At 38.2% G+C, this 24,803-nt stretch overlaps 1 protein-coding gene and 1 long non-coding RNA gene across 4 annotated transcripts in view; both read left to right on the forward strand.

Moving 5' to 3' along the window:
• The window catches only part of Utx (Utx histone demethylase), a 149,523-nt gene that overhangs the window by 9,291 nt on the left and 115,429 nt on the right, over positions 1-24,803 (forward strand). Inside the window, exon 1 of one of the 3 annotated variants that reach the window (XM_033337729.2) lies at positions 18,728-19,600. The exons of the other annotated variants lie outside the window; for them this stretch is intronic. The gene's annotated coding sequence lies outside the window, so the exon portion shown is untranslated. Of the gene's footprint in view, positions 1-18,727; positions 19,601-24,803 lie in introns of those variants that run through there. 3 annotated transcript variants of the gene reach the window in all.
• Positions 451-4,029, forward strand: LOC143302756 (uncharacterized). Its single transcript, XR_013058552.1, has 3 exons — positions 451-1,329; positions 3,140-3,357; positions 3,912-4,029. It is a non-coding gene; the product is annotated as an uncharacterized LOC143302756 (long non-coding RNA).

A 24,803-nucleotide genomic window follows, 5' to 3' on the forward strand; every position in this document is an offset into this window, starting at 1 on the left:
TATTAACCAAGTATGCTTCTTCTCAAAATTTACATCGATCATGTATAGAAAAAGCATTCATAATATTTCAAAAAGATTCTATCATGGATAGAGTGCTATAAAATTTGTAAATATATAAAATTCTATTTTCATATTTACAGGATGAAAAATGTGTAAAACTGTACTTTTGATAATAAAATATTCAAAATATCACGATTAAATTTTCACTAGTGTGTATGCAGAATATGCAGAAAAATTCTATGTTTTTACTACCATCCTAAAAAAAAAAAAAAAAAAACGATATTTCAGTTCTATAAATAGAATATTCGAGATATAACGAAGTTCGATCTGTGTAAGTAGAATTCCGAAAACGGTCAAACAGATTTTTACATATGGCATACTAACAGCAGGTTTCATTTTTACAAATCTAATACGCAAATCGTATAAAGTTCTATCTCTTAGAGACACGAAATTCTATTTTCAGAAATAGAATATTCAAAACACATCAAATTCTACCTACGAATAGCTACCTATAAATCTATATTTTTGAAGTCAGCATTCTGTCTAAAACACACACAAATTTTATCTTTTCCATTCATAGACATAAATCCATAGAACGGCCTGTGTACTTAAAATGTTACAGGCGTAATAAATGTACATACATATACATATTTATTAAATTCATTCAATATACTATTATGACAAATAGAGTACACAAAATTGGTAAACATTCTATTTGCGCTAAGGTCACGAAAATAGAATGGCACGCGTTCTCCAATCGACGATAATATGCAACGATTCGAACGACCACGAAAAGAACCGAACGTTCAACAGCACGTACAAAATTCAGAGACGACAGGGGCAATTAATTTGAATACTTATCTACCCGTTGGCCACGTGTTTCCAACGCGGGGAATTAAACTAAGGAAGCAGTCTCTTAGCAGTCGGCGGTTCGCATTTATTCGCTCTTATCGCGCTGACTGTTGTAAGTTTCCAGAGGTGGAGAGGCACCTTGCACGTGAGACTTTTCACGAGGGCTACACACGTGTACGTCGTTGTTCAAACGACATGGCCGCTGCACCCTGCCGTGTACGCGTGCAGCAAGGTGCATGCAAGCTCTGACCCAGATCGTACGATCGATATTCCCTGCCCCAGATACGCTTACAGAGATTAATATTTTTTCCACGCAAGCCTGACGATGATTGACCCCACCTCCCTTTTCATGAACTTCGTATTTACCGTCATTTCGAGTTCAGGTTCTCCTGACCACGTTTCGGGATTAACCCTCGCTACGCTGTGCTGTAATCGTGTGTGACATTGTTGAGCTTGTTGATTTGGGTCTCTTAAACGGTAAATAACTGCTACCTATATGACGAAAGAATTATTTTAGGTTGTCTAATATTTTTTTTTCTTCAAATTCTGTTTTTTTTTCCATACGTATTCTTCTAGCACAATTGTTTCCTTTTAACTGGCTCGTATTCCTAAAAACTACGTTCGAGATACAAACGATAATCATTTTGATATATCTTATTGCGCTGTAGAAAATTAAATTGTATTTTAATGAGGTGCGCTCTACTCCAATAACTCGTACGAGTAATTTCGCTGCTTGTGAAATCAGCCATACAAATTGATGCTTACAATCTCTCGAATTGCGCACGCGAGTCTGACTTAGTCGCTTAATTTGGAGTCATTGATCTAGATTGATCTTTGAAATTCATTTCTCGCTGCTAACTGATTTACAGATTACTTGCTACGATCGGCCGCATAATTGGACGTATAAAACAAGCTGTTTGAATAATTCTTCGTATAATGAATTACATTCGAAAAATAAGGGAAAACGTCTGCGTCAAAAATTACTTTTAAATATTTTTTCAAAGATATCGTTCTAGTCTTCTTCTATTCCAGGTAATTTATACCATCTGTAGCATTACATTTCTTTTTTTTTTAGAGATTTGTAAATTAATGTTTAAAGAGACCTTCTAATATCGCTGAATCAGTATAAAAATACCTTGAGAATTTGCATCAGATTCTAAAAGAGTTCTGAATAATTACATAAATATAGCATGTTGCTTAGCGGCGTGTTATTAAAAGGGAGGAATATTCATACATGTTAAGAACCTTTGGAGACAAGAGATTAGAATATTTCTCGTTCGTTCGCAAAAATATTGAATTCATTCGAATATTTTTAATATTTCCATAGATTCAAGCTAAATATCGCAAGACGATTAAATTTTCTCACAAGCCCCGTTAAAAGCGAAGAAATCGCTACAGTCTTGCATATTTAAATACAAAAGTCTCTGTTCATAGCGATTCATATAAAAAATCTTTATTAACCATGCGCAGAATAAATCATACAATTTCCCACGATACTCTTCCAACAATTACACAAATATTCCAACTGAGAATCAACACGGTGCAACCGAATCAACTTAAAACCTAACCGACAGCCTAAGCTGCTCCTCCATCCACTCGAACTTCCATCTTCGGTACAAGCATCGACGCCACCATCCGGATGGCAATGACCGCTATTCCGCTTAGTACGTCGTTCGTTTCCGTCGAAATTCCGATTCCGCATCGGCACAGTCGACAACGCGGCTCCCAGCACCGAGCGTCAGGTGGATCAGCGTCGAACTCGAGCTGTTCCTCCTCCGGTGACGTGCAACTGCTTCTCGCCGGCTAGGCTGTTGTATGCAAGTGTTACCGTATAGGAGGGACAACGAGGACAACGACGTCGACGGCGGGTGGCAGGGAGTCAGAGTCGTCTCGGTATTACTTCGCGGATCGTTCGGCGAGGTCATGGTCAGCCGGCGTGCTGAAACCGAGAGTCAACAAACTCTGTGTAAGCGAAGAGAGAAGCGAAGCCAGAAGCGGCGAACCAAGAGTACCACCGTTCGGCCATCCAGCCGGACAGTTAACCAGTCTGCCAAACATAACCCCCTGTGTGTCCGTTCAGCCGTGAGTTCCTCGAGGAAAGCCGCCCACTGCTAGCGGATTCTCTCTTGCTCTCTCCCTCCCTCCACTTTTCTTTCTTCTGCTTTCTCCTTTCCCCGTCGTTTCTGCTTTGGTCCTCCTTATCTCTGTCTTCTTCCTTTTATCCTTGTTCTTCTCTGTGTAGCGAGACCTCCATCGCTAAAAATAAATTCGCAATCATTATTTATAGCCAGCTCCGTTGCTTGAGGTTATGGTTGCACCTGCAGGCGCAGCAAGAGCGTGTCTTTTGGTGATCTCTCCTTCTGGAAACGAGATCCGTGACCTGTGATCGATTTAGTGGTCATCGATCTCTGTTTGATGTATTTGATTTGGATAGTAGCTGTGAAGGGATGTTGTACGAGTAATATTGGAAGCTCTTGGGACGAGCTAGCCTTTTTGCAGAGAAAGGTAATTTGCAGGAAAACAAAAATGTGACAGAAATGTGATACGTTGATTACATTTCTGTACTGTTTGCTAAGCTATGCCCACGTGTGCTTACGTTGAACGCACGTGAGCACCGTTTGGTGAATCATTCTCCCCTTACAACACGTGACACATTATATGTTATATACAAACTGTTAAAAAAAAAATCGATGGTTTCGAAGACTCATAGTTTTCAAATTAATATGGCTCTTACAACTAATTTCTTTAGCGAAATTCACTATTATAGTTTTCTAACATATAATTAGCAATCTCGCATAACGTTGGTAACAATTGCCAATGATTATCAATACGATAAATATGATCTGTTACCAACACAGCAATTGCACATAATCTACTGCAGACGTATCAAATCGCCAACGTCTCAGCAATCTCGTATTAATCATTCTCCAAAACATAGCCTTAAGATAGCCAAAAAAGATGTTGTGCAATTTACTCTTGACGAAAAGAAATATTGATATGATATGATATATGCATTTATACTGCTCAATCTCTGAGAATACGCGTGTTTATGTATACAGCCTGAAGCACGGCAAGTTTATCGACATTGGTACTTGTGACGTCGCGATTTGCGGTGGCAGCGCCCTGGACGGGTCCGTGCCTCCGCGAGCTGTGACGTCATTGGGTAGCGGGGCGAGCCGTGGGCCAATGGACGCGCGCCACGTCATCGCCTGCCTCCGCTCTTCGGAGACGGCGAGTCACGTGACGTCACCAGGGACGACACGGCACTCTCCACGAGTTGAATGACCCCTACAGACCAAGTTCAATACACCGACGAGGAAAGATACGAGCGATACGACCCGCAGACCTGCGGAGTCTACCACCATAGTTCCTCCGGCGCTCACCGTTTCGTCCGTGTTCGAAGGAAACAGAGATCTTCCTTCTACTGCGTTCCGCGCGTTCAGCTACGCTCGGCTACGCTCGAGTCGTCTCGGCTCAATTCGGCTTTCGGGAATCGGGGAGCCATTTGGCCCATAGATTCGGGCTAACTTGCGTTCGATCCGATGGACGCTCGCATTCGATGACTGCCTTCGTGGTTTCGAACAGGATTCGAATAGCCAGTCGAAATTGCCCGAATTTTATCGAGGAATCTCAATTATCGAAGAATCGATTTTGTAACTTGCAATTTGATTAGTACATGGATGTTGTATTGGAAGGAATCTGTATCGTGTACATGTTTTATGGTAGATTGTATTTGTCGGAGGGCACTTTGAGCTTTTTAATAGTTTAATGCATATGGGAGATGCTCAGGCCGATATAGAGCTACATGTGTATTGCGTGCTACCTAAGGGTTAATCATTAAACGGGAGGTAATACGAGATGAAAGATACACGTAAACGTAATATACATAATTATTTTTTAAAGTAGTATACTGGCAATTTTATATGCAAAAGTTTGATCGTTTATTTAATTCTGGTTCGTTGTATTTGACTCGCTATCAAATTAATTAATACTATACAAATTTGCATAAGTAAAAAAGAAATCCATTTTTGAATATCTTTCTATCGGATTATTGACAAGATTTTAATCAAGTAAAATATTAATAAAACGATTAATCAGTTCTAGGTATATGCTGAAGAAATTGAATTAAATATCGAATATATTTGAATGTACAATGTTAAATATCGAATGCATAGAAATGTACAAACGTTAGCTATTAATGAAATTGCATTACACTTCTGATAACGATTGAATAACGATAACTCGAAAGATAGACGAATGGAGTTTAGCACGTTGATTGCGTGGAATCATTCTAGAGAATTAGGTTGTGCGTCGTGAGGCCACGTGACCTTTATTGCTTAATAGATCGTTATGTGAAAAGGGAATCTAGGTAATGTTATTAAATTGCAGGATATTCTTTATTAAGAGTAAACGTAACGAATGCACCTTCTTTCTTAATAAATACGCATGTTGTGTCCTGCCTTGCGAAATTCGTTCGATAGAAACGCATGGCGGAGCTGTGGTGAGCAATTAAATTATGCCGCGTTTACAGGAATAATTATTCACGTTATTTTTATATTAGGAACTTTGATCTTTTCAACAGGTCCGTCAAATCTCCAAAATTGCCAATTTTTAATAAAATTTTACCAGTGCACTCAAAATTGTGCAAAGGTTTATTTTCGAATTATCGTATCAACTGTACACCTAGGAACACATGAGAGATTGAAAATCGATGTTAAAGTTTAAGGTTGAAATTTAAAGTCGGGGCCATAGGATATTTAGATGCTCTTTGTGTGAGATATATACCGTTATTTAGGTCGAGAGACCCGAATTTACTATTCCACGAAAATATCTTCGTTGCTATGAATTTCAAAAAACACACGACGAAACAGGAATACAGAACGCTGAAAATGAATCGAACGGCGCGCGCGGGTCGGCCGGTTTCGTTGAGATTCGTTCTGGAGAAAAATCGCTTTTATTTCGGGCCAAACGCATCTCGATCGGTCTGTTTTTATTCATTTAGCCGGCGAGGAAGTTAAAATTAGTCGTCGCGACGTTACATCTGGGAGTCAGTGACTCCTGTGTGCGAAATGTTATTCGCATTGCGCCAAAGAAATCAGTTATGCGCTGCACTTCTTCGTGCGGAGGACAAACATGTCTCCAGCTGTTACCTCTCGCAATAAGTTTTCGACTAAACGCAGTAGTACCAAGCCAAGCGAAACAGCCTGGTACAGTTTTCGAGATGTAAAATATTTATGATACACTGCGTTTCGTAACCGGCCAAAATTAAAGAAGGCTCGACACATTAAAATTCGTGGCAAATTTTACCAAGAATAAATACGTTTATCGTTGGCTTGATTAATAAAGCGTAATTCGATTTGGTCGATTCGTTTGCTGAATTTATTAAATTATAATGGTTGGCCATTCGATCGAAAACTTATTACCAAACACAATGTATTCTATTATAGTCTTATGATATTTCCAGCGAATAAATTCCAACATGGAGATTATTCGATAAATAAACTATACGTACCGATAAATTATACGGTGCAGCCGAGCGATTATTCACGGTGGCCGCATGAAAAGGCGCCTTTAAGCATTGTTAAAGCAAGACTGAGTATCAGTGGGAAATATTTCTTAAGCAAATACGGGATGGATCGGTGGAAACCGACCGCCATTACGTCTTCTGTTGGGCTCACGTGGGCAATGGAAGTGTGTTAACAAAAGGCAGGTGCCTTTCAAAGAGCAAACCCGCAACGGCCAAGAATTTTTCTTCCTCTGAATTTTCTCCGTGGCAAAGTATTTTCATAGCGCAGCGTTTGTTAAGGAATTATGAGGTTTCTTAAAAATTAATTCCTACTGCGTTTTGGGCTACTCGTGAAAAGCTAATGGATCCACAAAGTAAAAGTTTACTTTCTTCTCGCTAGACGGTAGTTCCCTGAATTAATTAAATTGTGGCTGTTGCTTCTAGGAGTACATCTCTTATGAGCGTCTTTATTATACGAGACTAGGCGCATATATTATCTCGAATATTCTTTACTTTCAAATGGATCGTCAAATTAATTACTTTATCGTTATTATGTTATTATTTAAGGGCGCGAGAAAATTATTACGTCGAAACGTGATACAATGTTCTTTGTATCCGTTTAAACGATCACCAATGATTCTTCCATACGAAAGTTGCACTGATACGTATATTTTTGTAGGGGATATACAGGGTGGTTGGTAACTGGCGGTACAAGCGGAAAGGGGGTGATTCTGCGCGAGAAAAGAAGTCGAAAATATAGAATAACAATTTTTCGTTCGAGGCTTCGTTTTCGAGAAAATCGACTTTGAATTTTCGCTCGGTACGCGTGCACTTTATCGCGTCTCGTTATAACGGATCTCACTGTAGATCGTTGTCTCGGTGGAAAAAATCAAAAAAACATTTTTATTCTAGATTTTCGACTTCTTTTTTCGCGTAGAATCACCCCCTTTCCGCTTGTACCAACAGTTACCAACCACCCTGTATATATCATCATCGTCCATATTTCGTCCTCTTAGCTATTAGTCCGAGTTTTCGAGGAACAGAAGATACGAAGAACGCATTAGTTTCGCAATTACTCTGCATCAATTGTACGCGCGTGTTTTTAATTCTTTCACTGCATAAAAACAAAAAAAAAAAAAAGATAAAGATAGGACATTGTTGAAATGGAACAAATTGAATTCAGATCGTTTCTTGCAGCTTCCGAAAATTACTCACATTCGCGTAAATTCAAATGGCCTATTAGTCGAACGAAAGATAACGATCTAGACTTACTCGTAACGAGCCTAGTACACGATGTGCCCAGTTAAAATTCATTTGGCGCATAAGCAGGCAATATTCGACCGCGAACAACCATCCAGCCCAGATCCTGCGTGTTTCCCGGTTGAAGTATGACACCATGCTGTGCAATTTATATGCATCCATTTGTAATAGATGTCGTGAAAGTAAGTTGGCACAAGCACCGGTTTCCGAGGGGGGAGAACGACAACCGCCTCACGAACACGTGGTTAAAACGAAGTGCGTGTTACGGCCACGTGGCTCGCCATCTGATAAGACCGGTTCTAACGTGAACGTACTCGCCACTTAACTTAACTAACTGGCCATTTTCTTTGCAGGCCATCCTTAAAAAAGTTCTCGCCGATCGCGATCGTGTCACACATACGCTTATACGCTTTGCACAGTGGCTCGCGAAGGTATTTCAACGCTCGTAGAAACTTTTTTTTTTTTTATAAACGCGCTACGTACGAACATCGTATACAACGTTTCGAGATTTCATTATCGCCGTGATGAGATACGATTGGCACGATGAATTTAGAGACGAGCTTGAAAATGTATGATAGAAATTACGAATTATTTACTAGAAACGCGTACTCGGCTAAAGCTTCGTGTATATACTCGTGACTAATCATCGTACAATTTACATATTCGTTTGGTCGTTACGTCCATCGTTACATATAAACGAAATTAGATTATCCTTGCGTTCAACGATACGTTATTTGAATATGTATTTTATCGTTGCTATATCGTTGTTCAATAGACAAAAACATAATCGAAGAGGACATGTTTTGCTATATTGCTGGAGCGCGTAGGATTAATCAATATACATATGTATCTCGTCGTGTTATCGAAAACTCGATACATATTTGAGAACGATAACGCGATATAGTTTATCTGCGAAGCAATCGTTTCCGAAACGAAGGAATTGCGACGCGTAGATCTGTGGAAAATAATTGCCGGCTATCGTTGGAAGAGGTCCGAATATTCAGGCCGCTTATCTAGCCTAATTCCGTTTTCCATGGAAACACTGTTACTTTCAGCGGAATCGATAAGTCAACTGGAATGGATCGGTTTCGTTGGAGGCGAGACGCCGACGTTATACGGCAAAAAGCAATCGATCATGCTCCGGTGAAAACGTATGCAAGTTGCCACGTGTTCAGAGACACGAGGCTGTGGACGAATATCGATGCACGCGGGCTTAAAGCGCTCGATTAGCGGCGTTTAAAGCGATTACGAGCGTTCGAGATCCGATGAATTTTGTGCAGAACGTTGCCCACTTTTTCCCTGCTTTTATAATGAATTTATTTGTACAAATAAAATTTGTATACGCAAATGAATTGAAATATTAATATTCTCCTTTATTTTCAATTTAAACGTTACACGCAACCCTGTTAATGTAATCCTGACATGGTATCAAAGTTGTTGCGATATTTGACATTTTTTTTCGTATTAATTAAACGTCCTTCGCTCTTCTCTTTCTTTCGTTATGCTATCTTTTAGAAGGAAGCTCGAATATCTTAAGATTGGAATCGTCAAAACATTCCGGGGATTGAAGAAAATAAGTAAAAAGTACTTGTTTTCTTTTGTTCTGCCTTTACTGCCGTTTGTTTATCTACAACCTCGGTCGATACTAAGTGACCTATAGTCGTTGGAATGTAAATTCCATTTACTCATATTCGAACCAAGCATCGAGTAAGCGAGCAACGTTATGAGCAAAAAAGGTCTCATTTTCGTATGCAAAATACATTTTCTTCCTAAGGTATTATATATAGCGTGTCCATTGCTGATAGTCGACGGAAAAAGTACGAGCAAATAGCGATTTGATGTCGGCTAGAAAAGCATGGAATAAAGAGGTGTATACTTCCCATGTATTGTAAAGATACAAACAAAAGTTACCTTCATAGTCGGTGCTCTCCAAAGTCTTCGCAAGGCAAAATAAATATCAGCACCATACGATGCCCACCTCGAAGTCCTACGACATTTGTCTCAAACATCTTCTCGTATCGTGCACGGTTTTGCTGGAGATGTTTCCAGGCGAAACGAGCAACGCTGTATATTGCCTATTAATATAACATATTGGACCATCGCCTATAAATAACCTGTTTTTTTTTTATATTTATCTGTATTTACAAAATATTTACTCGTTACACTTGGCGCGTCTCGCCTTATGCATACGTTAAGCATATCGGACAAATTGAACTTGATACAGGCTCGCATGAATGCAAATCGTGTGAAATATTACTCGCAGAACCAGTTTACCGTAGGCAACAGTACGCAACTCTTGCATTGTGTAGAATTCCGATTACTTAATCGGGCCACATTGACGAGATATCTCGGGGTCCGAAGTTGTTTGACGTTTTCCACCAGATATCTCGCGTTTCCTGATATCGGCCCTCCCTCCTATTTGTATTGCTCGTTCGATGGAAAATAAAATCGCGCACGCTATGGGAGTCTGAGTTAGGTTGCACGGTGAGAATCGAAAGCGAATGTTAGCACCTTATAAAAATATCGCTCGTATAATATTGACTTATCTATCTACCTATCTACTTACCTATGATTTTTACTATTCATTCGTATTTCTACATGCTTTCTATCTTTTCCATGAATTCCCAATTTATGCAACGTACGTGCGCAAGTTTTGAAATATATTTCGTACCCTCGGTGCATCGAACACGCTCATTTTTCTACACTGTCGCTGTATTTTTGTTCCAAGCGAACGAAAAGATCGCAGATTATACGGTATTTAACCAGCTCTGTCGTTCTAAGGCGCGAGTTTTTTCGTAAGCGCGTGAAACAACTTTTCTTCTAATCGCAGGTGAGACTAGATTTGTATAAATTACGGCTTCGAGTCATTTCGTGTTAGACGACATAAATGGACGATACGAGTTCCAAATCAAGCTTGAGCTACTCGCTCTTGATTCTTAATTATTCATTATTTATAAACGTTTAGATTCTTCTCTTACAATGAAAATCGTCGCTTTCAGTTTCCTTTTCGTGTATATAACTAATTTATATCTGGCAATCTGTATATATTTTATACAACTATTTTATTTCATCATCCATACACTACGTGTGTTCGTGGATATACACGAAACTTATCTCCAACTTACAAACTCGTTTAAAACCGATACAGCCAGTACAATTAAATATATCTTCTACGTAAATTGAACGTAACAATCTTTTCTATAATTATTGCTATTTAATACGATATATCTAAATACACGTGACACTTTGATCGTTATAGTAATGTGAAATGTTAATTCAAATGACTATGGGTCAGCTATAATCAAAAGATATCAACGACGAATCGATATACGATTAATACTAAACGACAGAATTATAATCGTATGGATGTTACATCCATAAAGGACGTATAAAATTCATTTGACGGTCAGAGGTTAATATTAAATATCTTGTTCGAACTTATCGCTTCGTCCGATCGTATGTGTTTCACGTATCAAGTATTATCCTGTCGTAAAATAAACTTTCGTTCAGCCATTCGGATTAGGAACGGGGAACGATTTCCTGTTCCCGGTGGGCTGGCGTGTTCGTTAAAAATAATTAAATCCGAGCTGAAAGTCGCGCACCCTCCGCCGTTTCGAAAGAAAGAACCGAGAAAACGAGATTGCACTGCGCGTGTGTATTTTGGTAACGAACCTCTCCGCTGGAATTTTCGCCCTTTCCATTCCATTCCGACGAACGGCACTCATCTCGCTCGAATTCATTCCACTGACTGCGTGAAATAAGTTGGAAAATTATTTTTTTCGCCTTTCAGGCAGAATCGTAGACAATATTAACTGTCACGTGGTTGGCCGTTTTTCTTTTTTCTCCAAACATTGCTCAGCTTTTCTCCTTTTTGGTGGAACTTTGTCCGGGCTTTTTGTTCAGCTTTCCCGTTTCAAGATGAGACGCAGGATACGATACTTCTGGTTTTTCAAACTTTAAATAGAATCGATCGAAATTTTTAACGACACTTCGGTATTTCTTTCGACAAAAATATTTTCTTTAAAATATCTTCTAAACGTTTTCGCTCGAAAAGGCGAGAATATTCGAATCGAACGCGTAGATCGTCGTCTATATTTATATTTCAAAAAATCGTTTAGTTCCATTTAAAATAACAAAATAGCATAGTAATATATAATACTCGTTTGTATTATTTTATCTATTATGTGTAACGCGATAATCAAAATTCTACATTGATGGGTTCTTTCAATGAGAAGTATTTTTATACTTTGCATCATTTTTTATGCAGATTTTTTTTCTAACAAAAATAAAGAACGTTCAACAGCATACTAAAAGGGCTGCTGATACATTCACATCGCCGTGCGAATATTCAGATTTCTACCGCGGTATTAAAATTTATTTCCTCCGGCATGTGCTTTCGCTAAAATTCTGCTGGGAGATATATAGTACATAACGAGCGAAAATGTATAATTTAATGCAGTTAAAAACCTCGTATTATTAAAAAACGACCAATTCGTTGGTCCACTAAATAACGGTAGTCTAACGTCAATACCAGTGAATGGATATGTTAATTTAATCTCCATCCAATTCCATCGAATTCTTAACTCATTCTTCATTGTATACACCTTGATAAAATTACGCCAATAATTCCATGTGATTATCCAAAGACGACATATCCCGTGTAATATCGCGTCCGTTCCCCATTAATTATCCCTTCATATATCTAATGCCGATATTTATGGAATCACGTCATGGCCAGAGCGTAACTTCAAAGAGTGAAGTAATCGCACTCGCTGCGCTTGTTTTTATGTAACTAACCTTCGCCTCCTGTCATCTATTCCCATTCACTGTACGTAACAGGTAGAAACTGATTCCTCTCGTACAACTTTCTCGGACCATCTCTCGTTCATAAATATGCCAGCACTTGTGTCAACTTGGAGCGTATAAACAATATACAATGTACGATGTGTACAGTATATAAATGTTACTAAAGCGCAGGAATCAGTAACGAATTAATAATAACTAGTCTGTAGGTGTTTTATGTAAACTCAAAGTTCCTATGAACATTGCTAAAGAGGCGAAACTTAAATATTGGATAATTTCATCCAGCAAATATTGGACAAAAGAAAGAAGAAGTTCGTGGTAAGATCGAAGCGCTAAATATACAATTTCTACTGGAATTATGTCGACAAGATTTTCGCTGCGATTTAGAAATGACGACTATCCAATAGCGAAGAAAAGATCGGTTTTCTTAATATTTTTCAAAAAATTCTCGGCCATCTAAACAAAGGTACAAGGAAATACTGATATTCTCAATTGTTGCTGGAAAAAGTAGCTATTAATTTCGATCGCATTCGCGTGTTTGGAAACTCTTAAACGTATAAAAAGGAGAAGTCTACAGCAGGCTTGAAAATGCACAGAATCTCGTCGTAAAAGGCTATTTACCGGTGAAAGACTCGATCGTATTTGTTCGTGGCCGTGTTAACGTTAACGCGTTACTTTCCTTCTCTTGATCACGTGGTTCCAGGTGTCCAAGGTGGACAGTAGAAGGGGAGGAAAAAACGTGGATGAGGATCACTGACGAAGAGGTTTCTTTGCCCAACGACGAGAAGTGAACGTGGTGATACGAGAAAAAGGAAACCGGAAAGTGGTGTGGTCTGTGTATTTTAGTAACGAACATTCTAAGCGAAAAACCTCGCGTTGTACGTCCGAACAAAGACGACACACGATTTTTGGCGGCCTACGGAGCTTCGCCTTCCAACACCCTCTGCATTGGGTCATCCTAAAAATAATACTGTTTCCTTTTTTTCTTTTTCTGAGAGTTAAATTTAAAACGACGATAGTTGTTACTATCCGATGGCTTAATAAAATTGGAATAGGAAATTTAGTAGCAAACTGTAAATTTAAATGTAGGCATCCTATATCACTGGCTATCTCAACGAAACTCCAGCCACTCCGAAAACGTTGCAACCCGCATTTATATTTACGCATTAAACGCGTCGTGACCGAGCTTCCTTCCACGTTTTTCCCTATATATAACGAATTATATCCGTTTCCCAGTTCCCTCATTTGAAATGCTAATGGATCTTTTACACGAGGTTTTTCGAGTGCAGCGAATAACATCGTCGCGAACACGTGAACAATGTGTATACATATCGTGTGTTGACACGTTGCTGACTGGCTGTTTTACGTAAAAACTAACACGTGTCATCGGCTAGCTAATGCAGAACAACTTAGTTCCAGTGATATAACTTTACTTGCAAGTGAAAAACTCATGCATAACATTAAATGTGCCTTCCAATGGACAAAAAATGCGATAAATTATTTATCCAAAGTAGCAAGATGCAAGTGTAGATATGCAGATATGACAGTTACAAGTTTTAAATAAATCATACGCGCGTTACGTTCCATTTTTACCTACTGACATAATGACCCGAGGTTTTAGTATAATTCTAGAAAAACAATTCACACGTTGAATGCAACAGATTTCAACATTGTATCGTTCAATACGCTGAATAAAGGTACAAAAAACGAAACATTATCTACGATGAGCGTTTCGTTCCAATTCCACTGTGATAACCTCTAGACATTAATTGGAAGGGAAGAAAAAGAGGGAAGAAGAGAAAAGAGGCACGAAAATAATTCTTTTACTCTTTCTTTTCGCTATTACCTCCTCTACGGGTAATAATACCCTGTTCGCGTCTCGATGTTCGTAGCAATATATTTTCTAAAATTCACTCGAACGATGAAAAGAATTCCGTTTAGAACTATATTTGGAATGGTAGCGAGAATTCGATGAGCACATGTGCCCTTGTGGCACAGTGTGACCTTAACGTTATAGAGCCGTGCCAGATCACAGACGTATAATCAGACAATTATGCTCATAATAATAGGCCGGAATTCTTCGTAACCGAGCCATGTAGAGATACGTAGAGATGCCGGCCGAGGGACTATTTACCTAGGAGCCTTATGGGAAAGTTTACGGTCGCCTGGCCGCAAAAACCAGCGTGCAATTTCGCGACGTCGAAACGTCCTTTGGTTATTGTGACCCGTAGGCTCCTCTCGTTCGCGTAAATGCACACGTGAGAATAACTTCAACCGGTTCCCTCGAATATGCTCGACTACCCAGCCAGCATCCTGTCCAAAATAAATAATCACGTGTAACTTGATAACGTTGAATCTCTTTAATCATTGTGCACAGTGGTAAGGAGCTTGTTTATCCCAGGAGTTTATTTTAGCTATTACATTCGGTAGTTACAGACATTATTAAGAGGCTAGTAGCGGTTGACATTTATTTTCGTGTTTCTGTGAATAAATATCAATTGACTTACGTATCGACTTTGTCTCGCAGAACCTAATATCAGAATCACCAAACCGGTGAAAAAGGGCGTGATCAGGTTCATAAAGCTCGATATACACACTGCGTGTACGTTGTGATATCCAATAATATTCTGTGACACATTATAGCGACAGTTTGCGCTGAGCACGTGTCATTAATTCATACGTAACGTCAGAGCGTTCTTTGCAACGGAGAGGTTAGCTCGTTATGGCCACCTCTCTAGCGTCGCCTGGTTTCCATGGAAACGCAGACACGCCGAGCGAGAAGAACGACTTGGAAGTGACGCAGGCGCGTGAGGTACGCTGATCAGCGTTGGTTACTATGAGCAAGTTCACGTGTGACGCAATTCCTGACGGCAACTTGTCGTCTTGTTCGCATCAGAAAAAATGATCGCTGGTACTGCTAGGACGTGAACGTGACGCGTGACGCTTGTACACATCGGGCTTTAACCCTCGTAGAACGGGATTGCGGAAGTAGAGTCGTTTCCAACCTATTACAGAATCCTGTCATTATGTTTCCTGATTTGATCTTAAATTATTGTTAATTTATTTTATGATACATAGGACAAAGATATTTCAAATATTAAATAAACAATATTCGTTCTAGGTTTAGGTTAGTGAAGTTAATGCATACGTAAAGTATAACTTTGCATAGAATAGAGATTTTAAATTTCCTGCGGCTAGAATTGCTTATGATTATTGCCTGTTATGTTTTTTTAAATGCAGACAACGTGACATTTGAAACTCTTTCATAAATTTTGTAAATTTGCTTATGAAATTATTCCGACTCTTGGAAAATTAATGACTTCTTTCGCAAGTTAAGGTTATTGACTAGTAATTAGTTAATATTTATTCATTATATCGGTCTCAGCCATTATGATCATGATTATGGAGTAATCAGCTGACTTGTAGAGTTTTACCTGTTTTATATATACCAAACTTGTTATTTGTATAATATTATGCATGAGATTATTATGCAATTATTAATACTGGTTGCTCATCACCTTTAAAATTCATTGATAATATTTGTTCGATTGTGTATATGTACATTGCAAAATACAAATACGGTGTGTGTAATATTTTCGTTGCAACAATATCTATATGATTTCAAATATTGACATTAAATGTTAAAATTCACCGTTGAGGTGAAAGAATCCCAGTCGTAACCAAAAAATACAAAAGGTATGCAGTTTTAACAATGCATGTAAATTTGATCGAGAAATCCGATCTTGAAAATGCCGTTTCTAAATTGCATCCATTCCCCAATTTGTTAAACGGAGTTATTATCTCTGATTCCACGTTTAAATACATCGCGAGCGTACCAAACAAGGTTGCAAATGTATCGAACGCGCGCGATCGATAGTCGGATGTTTACAAGCTTGCATTAAAACGATGATGGTCGTTTTGTGCGGTCGATAAGCGATATAAGTAAATGCAAACTGTTCCGGTGTAAAAACAAGCGCAATTTAGACACGTATAGAGAGTTGGCATGAATTTACTTCAATCTCTTGAATCGTTCGTTTCTTTCAAAAAGAGAAGGAAAAAGAAAATGATGAGTTTTCTGTAAAAATGTTCTGCCTCGTGGTCCCTTTCTATCCGCATACCGCGAAAGGTATATTAGAGGTTAGCTTGTAAATGTTCCCGCGAAATTTCGCTCCATTTATGAGAGGAGGTCGTGTGGATTAAAAATTAACGAAAATGGGCCATAACCTCTGTGTTATTCAAATTATTGGAATTCATCTATGCGCTGTACGAATAATTTAATAAAAACAGGAAAAGAAGGAAAAGAATTGTGTGATACGCAACGTTGCTTTAGTTCTTTCATGATTATGAATCTATGAATATATGTACATATATCAACTACAAAAATAAAATGTACCGCAGTAAAAAACAGTAATACCTTTTTTCGTTACATTTCTTATATTTTCTATATTATCTTATTATTATCATATTTTGCTCAGCCGCACGGTATACGCAAATAAACTTTTTACAATGGTCACGTTTTACTTTACGTTTACAATGGTCACGTTTACACTTTTGCAATTAACACACAGCGTCCCATTTTCTTCTTACATCTTCTAATATTCAATCAAAAACGCTTGAATGTCTACAAAAAAAGTATCCTTTGATAATTCTGCTTTAGTCCACGAACAAAATAATTGTAAAAATGTAATCGAAACTGTACTGTTCTATACTCGACTGTTAGAGATAGAAGAATACTTAATAATGCACGTATTAATATAACTTAAAAAATTGGATGCAGAATTTTTCTTTAAATATTCACGAAATGTACCTAAATATTCAATGACAGTGTATAATAAATGTAGAGACAATAATATAATAAATTACATATTTACAAAATTTACCTTAATAGAAAGCATACGTATTATAAAAATATAATACAATATGAAAAAATATTTATATCAATAAAATAATGTGCAAATTTGATAATATAAAGCTTCGTAACAAATAACTATGTAGGTTAGGTTTAACTTACAATATAGCCAAGTCTAGCGATACCAATTCACATCGAAACCATCGACAAAACTGCCCTTCACTCGAGGTTAACAAATCAAAATAGTATATAAAAAAATAAGTATACTGCTAGAGGCGACGAACGCTTCACGGAAAGCGATCGCTAACCATCGTTTTGTAACACCGGATCTCTCTATCCATATCTGCTGAATCCACCTGAACGTTATTATTCCCAAGTGGATTTTAAGAAAATAGAATATTGTAGGGGGTTGCGTCAATAGAGTGTATTATTATTACAGAAAATTAGAATGTTTTACGATACAACTAAAATAGTTGTAAGTCGACGCTTTTAATTACAACTGTGGACGCGTGTCGCACATGAAACTGATTTTGCTTGTTATATGAGTATATGGTGCGCGACGTGATTACTCTGGCAAGCTCTGTGCTTCGCTTATGTAGGTCTTGGTCTTTTGTGTGACGTTCTCTTTCGCGCAGAGTAGCGAAGCAGTAAAGAACATGCGAGAAACAGATTAGCAAACGCAAGCCTCTGCATCGCGGTAATTCGGTATAATTTGTTAACCTCTCTGGGAATGGAATTTCCATTTTACGCATGCGTCTGTTTCCTCTTCTTTCACGAGTTCATTCGGTCAAACTGATTTACATTAAGTAGCTTTTGAAAACTATGTACAGTAAACCTTGTATAAATGCTCGAAAGAAACGAGATACAGTACAAGTTTATTGTATATATGTACTTCCTAAGTTACAATCTATTCTTGATATACAGCGGCTACAAAAAGTATTTGTATTTATTATAGCAATTAAGTCGAAGTATATTCAGTTTCGTATCACTTAGTAGAAATACTGTGAAAATGAAATGTGAAATCAGGCAGAGAAACGCTTCAATGGGAAATAAGAGTATAATGTACAAATACGTTTTGTAGTCACTGTAAATTCATGTTATGTACGTTAAATTATAATCGTAACTTAACGACCTAGATTTACTAACAGAGTGATAAGGCGACTGCTTTAGTGTGGTCAAAGAAATGTAGGAGATAAGGTTGCTCTCTTTCAGAGCGTAGACAGCTGTAGTACGTATCGTGACTCGTGACACAGACGGGGTGGATGCATCGGGCGGTGGCTTGTCAACGAGTGTCACGGTACTGTTCTAAAACAGGGCCACTACGCATGCGCAATTCCCCTATCGGCTCGCGTTGTCTCTCTGCGTCCCTCTGCCGTAGTATTACTGTCGTTTCCCCCTCCATCCATCTTCGAGCATCCCCTCTTTCATGCTCTCCTAATCCCCGTGTGCCCTTCGCGCCAGTCGCGTCAGTTGCGTGAGAGCCTTTAACGGGGGAGGTGCTACTTAGCACTTACCGTGCGTGGCACCCTCTCCTCTTCTAATCACTGCCATTAATAGTATATATATATATGTATATATACACATACACATACACACACACATATATATATATAAATATATACATATATGTATAATCGAAGGACAAAGTAGAATATATCCGTGGCAACAAGGAAGGAAATGTGATGATGCGTGAACTGTGACACGAAAACAGCGTGCAGTTCGCGAAGATCAACGGTACGTGTTACACGACAGATCGACAGGAATAAAATGTGCCACGGAAAGGGAAAACCGTAAGTGTTCTTGTTTCACGGAAGAAGAGAGCATCGGACCTATCGTTGTGTCCGTTGTTACTAGTGCTGCACTTCGCGTGGCGAAGCACACGGTCGCGTTTCTTCGCTTCGAACACGCATAGTGTATTCATCGTATCTTTCTTCCTCTCCCACTTTTCTCCTTCTCTGCCTTTCGTCATGTTCGTTTTGTGCATCGACACGTTTACTGGCTGACGCGCATCCGACGGCCTTGTTCTCCTCTGTGTTCTTTTCGCCTCTGTTCGCCTCGGTGTACGTTAAGGAGGATAGCGTAATATGTCGCTATCTGTGTGACGTCGTGACTGAAAGCGACGTCTTGGATCCTATGCACGACTCAAACGCGGAAGTCGGTGAACTTGTACATCTGGTGTCCAGTGTGATATTTCTCGCCTCGATCTCGTTTCCCATTCTGTCGAAGAGGATCCTCCTGTGACGCGTGCACGACCTTCCAAGAGCGTACATACGGCGTCTTCCTGGCGCTGATTGAGATTTAAATTCCACGGACCTTGGGCGATTTAAATGGTGAGTGAACCGCTCGCTGACTCGCTGCGTGCATCACTGTGTGTCGTGGTTGGCACGCTTGCACGTAGGTACACTACCGGCCATAAGTATTAGGATCAAGTATTAGAACAGCCACTCGTTACATTCGTCGAAAAACTATCAAATTTTATTGTCTAGTATTTTACATTGTACGACACTCTAGCACATGTGATGCAAACAACGTAAGAGATTTATAATACAACAAGCACAAAATAAAACCAATGACAAGAAATTTGTGTTAAATACTGTCCTAGTACTTAATCGGCCGTAGTATATATAGATACAGTGGCTCACGAAAATAGTCGAACACTTCATGATACACAGCATGGATAATAGTTTTAAACAAAATGGTCTCGCTGCATATTGTGGTTTTATGGTATAGTGAATAATCGACAGCGCAAATACTTTGGTATATATGCTTCCAACGAATATCTTGTAACGTCTATATATATTTTTAGATCTGATCTTGCCAATGTGTTGTGTGTATCAATGAGATTTCAAAGTGTTCTATATGATATGTACATAAAAAGTTCCTCAGAATATTCGAATATTTCCGTGAGTTACTGTACGTATATGTACGGAAATAGGAAGCGTGTTTTCCTCGATGATACCGACACGGCGTTTGGTCCAAGATTGATCGTCGTATGTGCGTGCATGTGTGCGTGTGTTGTTTAACGGTGCATCGAAAGGCTCTCTGACTCGTTTTCCACCAACGGACGACATATCGGCCTCATTTTATGCTCGGATTAGGAGGCCGAGCATGAAATTTTTGTCGAGTGGTGTACGATCGATGCCTCGGGGACGTTTCGTATACGCCCTCGACTCGTCCTTTGACCCTTAAACGAGCAAGCGCCGTATGCATCGAATATAGAACACTTTCCTTTCCCCAAATTTCTTCTTCTAATAATTTACCTTTACAGATTAACTTAATTAGAACGCGATAGAGACACGGAGAATGTATCGTTGTACAATATTCAAACATTATATAACTATATTTATTGAACTTTCTATTAGTATTAAAACGATCGATAGCTAGATATTAATTCAATTAAAATTTTATAGAGGCGTAGAATAATATATTGACATAAAATTGCGAATACCGTGTAATACCGTTTGCTAAAGTTTATATCAACACCAGAATTACCGTCTAAGTTTACATTGCAGGAACTAGGATGAAAGGTATATGAGAGAACACGCAGTGAACAAAAATAAAGGACATATAGTATTTTAGAAAAAACTATTCCAATTTCCACAAATGCATCTTTGTAGACTTGTAAAATTTTTACAAAAATTTCAGAATATTCATTATTCTTCTGATTTCACCATTAAATTTATTTCATATAAAACGATATAACGTTTTACATTTTACATTCTCTTTTTGTATCGCATAAGTAGATATATATACTATTCAGAGTTGGTCAGGCTTCTTCCTTCTCACCTTGACCCGCATAACTCTTTCTCACGATCGTTGAGTTACTTACCGATCATCGGTACATCGCATTCAAAAGTTCCGATAAATTCCGAGCTAAAACTGGTAAAATAAACGATCGTGTACCTGGGTCACGTGTTTATGAGGCATATTGGCGGTCAGTCGCATTCTTGATTGTTGCAGCGACCTTGATGGGGCCTTGATCCCCGTTGAAAGTAAAGCTCTATTTCGCTTGGTATGGCTCGCAAAATAGGACCCGATGAAACCCGTAGAATGGCGTACGTTCGCGTCATGGGAGGCTAGCGAACGTGGAAACAATAACGGCGCGTATTAATCGGCCATAAGCCAGAGTAGGTCAATGCAACAAGTCGCGTAAATGCCAAGCTCGATAATGATAATGCGTGAAAGGTTGAGGAATACCGGTGAGCTGGTAACTGCTATCCGATGTGAATCGTTAGCAACTGAAAAAAAAAAAATTAGGTCACTGTGTGCGTGTACATGCGCTGTATCTACGAGTGTACATATGAATGCACGCTAATGGGGGAAACCATACCAAGTTCGGCTTAGCTCGACGAATTACGAGTAATTATTCGATTACGATAATAGGATGTAATTAGCTTTGCCTTTGTTGTGAGCTTTCGTTTGTTTTCTCGGATTTCCTTAAGAGCAAAAAATTGAGGTTATCTCGGTATCGTTATAAGGAAAGCAATCTTTATGCAATTAAACGATGGTACATTGTATCGTACATTTAATTTTGGAAATTACAATGGTTGTTTGAGAAATATGGGAATCGAAATATTTAGGTATAATTAGCACTTTAGAATCACGTACGAAGATTGTTTGTAATCGGTATCTTATTAACATTTTAAATAATCTACAAATGACTATAAAAAAATTTTTTTTTATACATATATATATTTAGCGTATCTAACTTGAGTATTATATTTACAAACATAAAATATATTTAGGTAAAATAATATGAAAATGTCAAACCAGATTATCTCCAATCAGATGCATCTAAATTGCAAAATGTATAAATCACACGATTCATATCCTTCATTTTATTTACCATCCTCTTTGTAGTTGTCTTTTCTGTACTTGATAAATCTGTTGCAAAGAACAATTCAATCCGCTTGATAATATCAGCGGGGAAGCGGAATGCGATGAACTTTACGTCGCAATTGCATGACACTCTTTCCATCGCGTTTGAATTACCCGCGTTTACGACTCGAAGCAGCGAGCATTTACGGTTATTACCGCGCCCTTAAAATTGTTCCAGGTGCTTCCCGATCGTGGCCACGACCGAGCCTAACGTACATAAAATCCCGAGATTAATTTTCGTAAGATTGCGTTTCAACCGCTTTTTTGACCTCGATCGGATTTTATCTCGAACTGGTTTCTTTTTTCGCTGCAAATTTTTCTCGTCCGTTAAATCTCGTCTCGAATCTTGTTCTATGCCTCTTTGTTGATGTTACATACGTACATCTGTTCGTGTTTGCTGCAGATTAATGTTTTACGCTTTGAGATAAAGTATTGCACGGTTGGTCGAATTTCTTTTACAAAATCAGTGATCTGGAAAGATAGTAATTTTTAATATCTTTTTGAAGAAGAAGTTTCTAAAGGTATGTATCTTATTTGCTGAACTTTTCTTGTTATAATTTTCTATAAAGAAAAATCAAAGTTGTATTTTATAAGATTGCAATTTTTTCAATTGTCTCTTAAATTGTCTTCAGTTATTATAAATATAAATATTCTCGATGGTGGTGTAACACGTGTTCACTGAAAACAATAATTTTCATAAAAAAAATTTCGCAATATCCATTATATGAAAAGAATTGTTCACAACTGGTTGCCATATTGCAAGACGAGAGGTTATGTAAAACCAAACATTAAAACAAACATTCGTTTTATTATTTCTCAACAAACAAGTTCTATAACTGTTATCGTGCAGAAATTATCCATAACGGATTAGTCATTTTCAAAGTATTGGGTTATGCAACATCCACTTAAAATAAACTACACTCTGAAAACTTTACGGTTAAAAATCTGTCTTTATAGGAAAAACCTAGAGAGTGGAATAAACATGAAACGCGGATTACGTCCAAATTATGAGATTATGTAACGTTCATTTAAAGCTTGAAACAATTTCCAAACTCGTGGCACTGTATCGTTAAAAAAGAATTATGTTCACTGAGAAAATAAGAATAGACGATAAAATACCAGGTTATGTAACATCCAGCTAAAACGAATTTTCAGAACGCTTGAAATTCTGCCGCTAAAAGAAACTATATTTGTTTAAAGAAGACTTAAAAAGTATCAGGGATATTCATTTGTAGTGCAATTTACATCCGAAACGCGAGGTTATGCAATACCCACTTGAAATTCGTAAAACTTCATCACTAATAAAGATTATTATCATGGAAAACAATAAATTTAAAAACGAATATAAAAAGTCCATTTGGAGTGCAATTTATGAAGAAAGCATTGTCAAATATTTCCAAGCGGCGACACCGGTTCTGTTCGCGGACGAACGTTTTGTCCCTCTAGTGTTGATACGCATATCTGCATGTATATCGCGTTCATTTGTCTGCATACGTCTCTCTTGTGTTTACGTTGCCCACGTACGTCCGTCCCTGGTGTTTAGCGAAAGAGGTGTCGAGTTTCAAAGCAGAGCAAGTCACCGCGACTAACACCGAACAAAACGCGCATACACGTGCATTGTGTGCGTAAAGTCCGTGCTATTTTACATACAGAAATAGAGAGAGAGAAAGAGAAATGTATAACGAACAGAAGGGCGGTGTTGCTATCCGTGTGTACACCGGATGGATGAAAAATGCTTGAAAAGTGGTAAACGCGACGCAGGAAACAGAGGAAGTAGAACGTGTCTTCTCAGGATTAAAAGTAGTGTCTCCAAAGGCACGGTTAGGCATAGAAACGCACCATGCAAAAGGAACTAGCGACAGTGAGCTCGGATTTGTTGCATTATTATGGTAACGTGACTCAGAAACCGCGGTTTAATTGGAACACGGAACAGGCAAGTTTATAGGATACGGTTTATGAGAAGCGTGAATGGTTTTCAAAGATATACTTGTCTACGGAAATGTCACGCTTGGAAAGAATGTCTACTATAATGAATATTTTAGAATTCTGAGTTTATTGTGAAAGAGGTTTTGTCCCTAGAAGTCACTAGATCGTTTTAAGATAAATGTTGTAACGTTGGCTTCAAGATCACGTGCTTTAGATATATTCAGATCTTTTTACACGCTATATTTAACGTTTCTTAACAGAGATACTATTTCTAAGGTATTATTACATTATGCGAAAGAAACTAACAGATTTGAAAGTTTGGTTAGGACGAAGGTAGCATCATTCTAAATGTTAAATTTATTTTGTCGTTGAATTCTGCTTGTAAGGTTTAAAACGCGATATTGAAAAGAGAAAATTTTTTATTAAAATTCCTTCCGGGAGTTTAAGAGCTTAACGTATTGCCAGATAAAAAAGAATTCCAAAAACGAGGGATGACAATGTATTTAATTTTTTTGAGCGACAGGTACCATCAACTTTTTACGAAAAAGTAGACTGACGCCTTTAAAAAATGCATTTTCAGCGTCGAAATGATGCTTGCAAGAGATTGAAGCGTTTGTTCTTTTTGTAGCGCCGCTATGGCCAAGAAATTCTGGACAATAAGATACAAAAGAAAGAGTAGGCGAGTCAGCGTAGAATTTAAATTCTTGATCTCACGGTCACTGACCATGG

The sequence above is a fragment of the Bombus vancouverensis genome, chromosome 5 (genome assembly GCF_051014615.1).
Source record: "Bombus vancouverensis nearcticus chromosome 5, iyBomVanc1_principal, whole genome shotgun sequence".
In the NCBI taxonomy this organism is placed as follows: domain Eukaryota; kingdom Metazoa; phylum Arthropoda; class Insecta; order Hymenoptera; family Apidae; genus Bombus; species Bombus vancouverensis.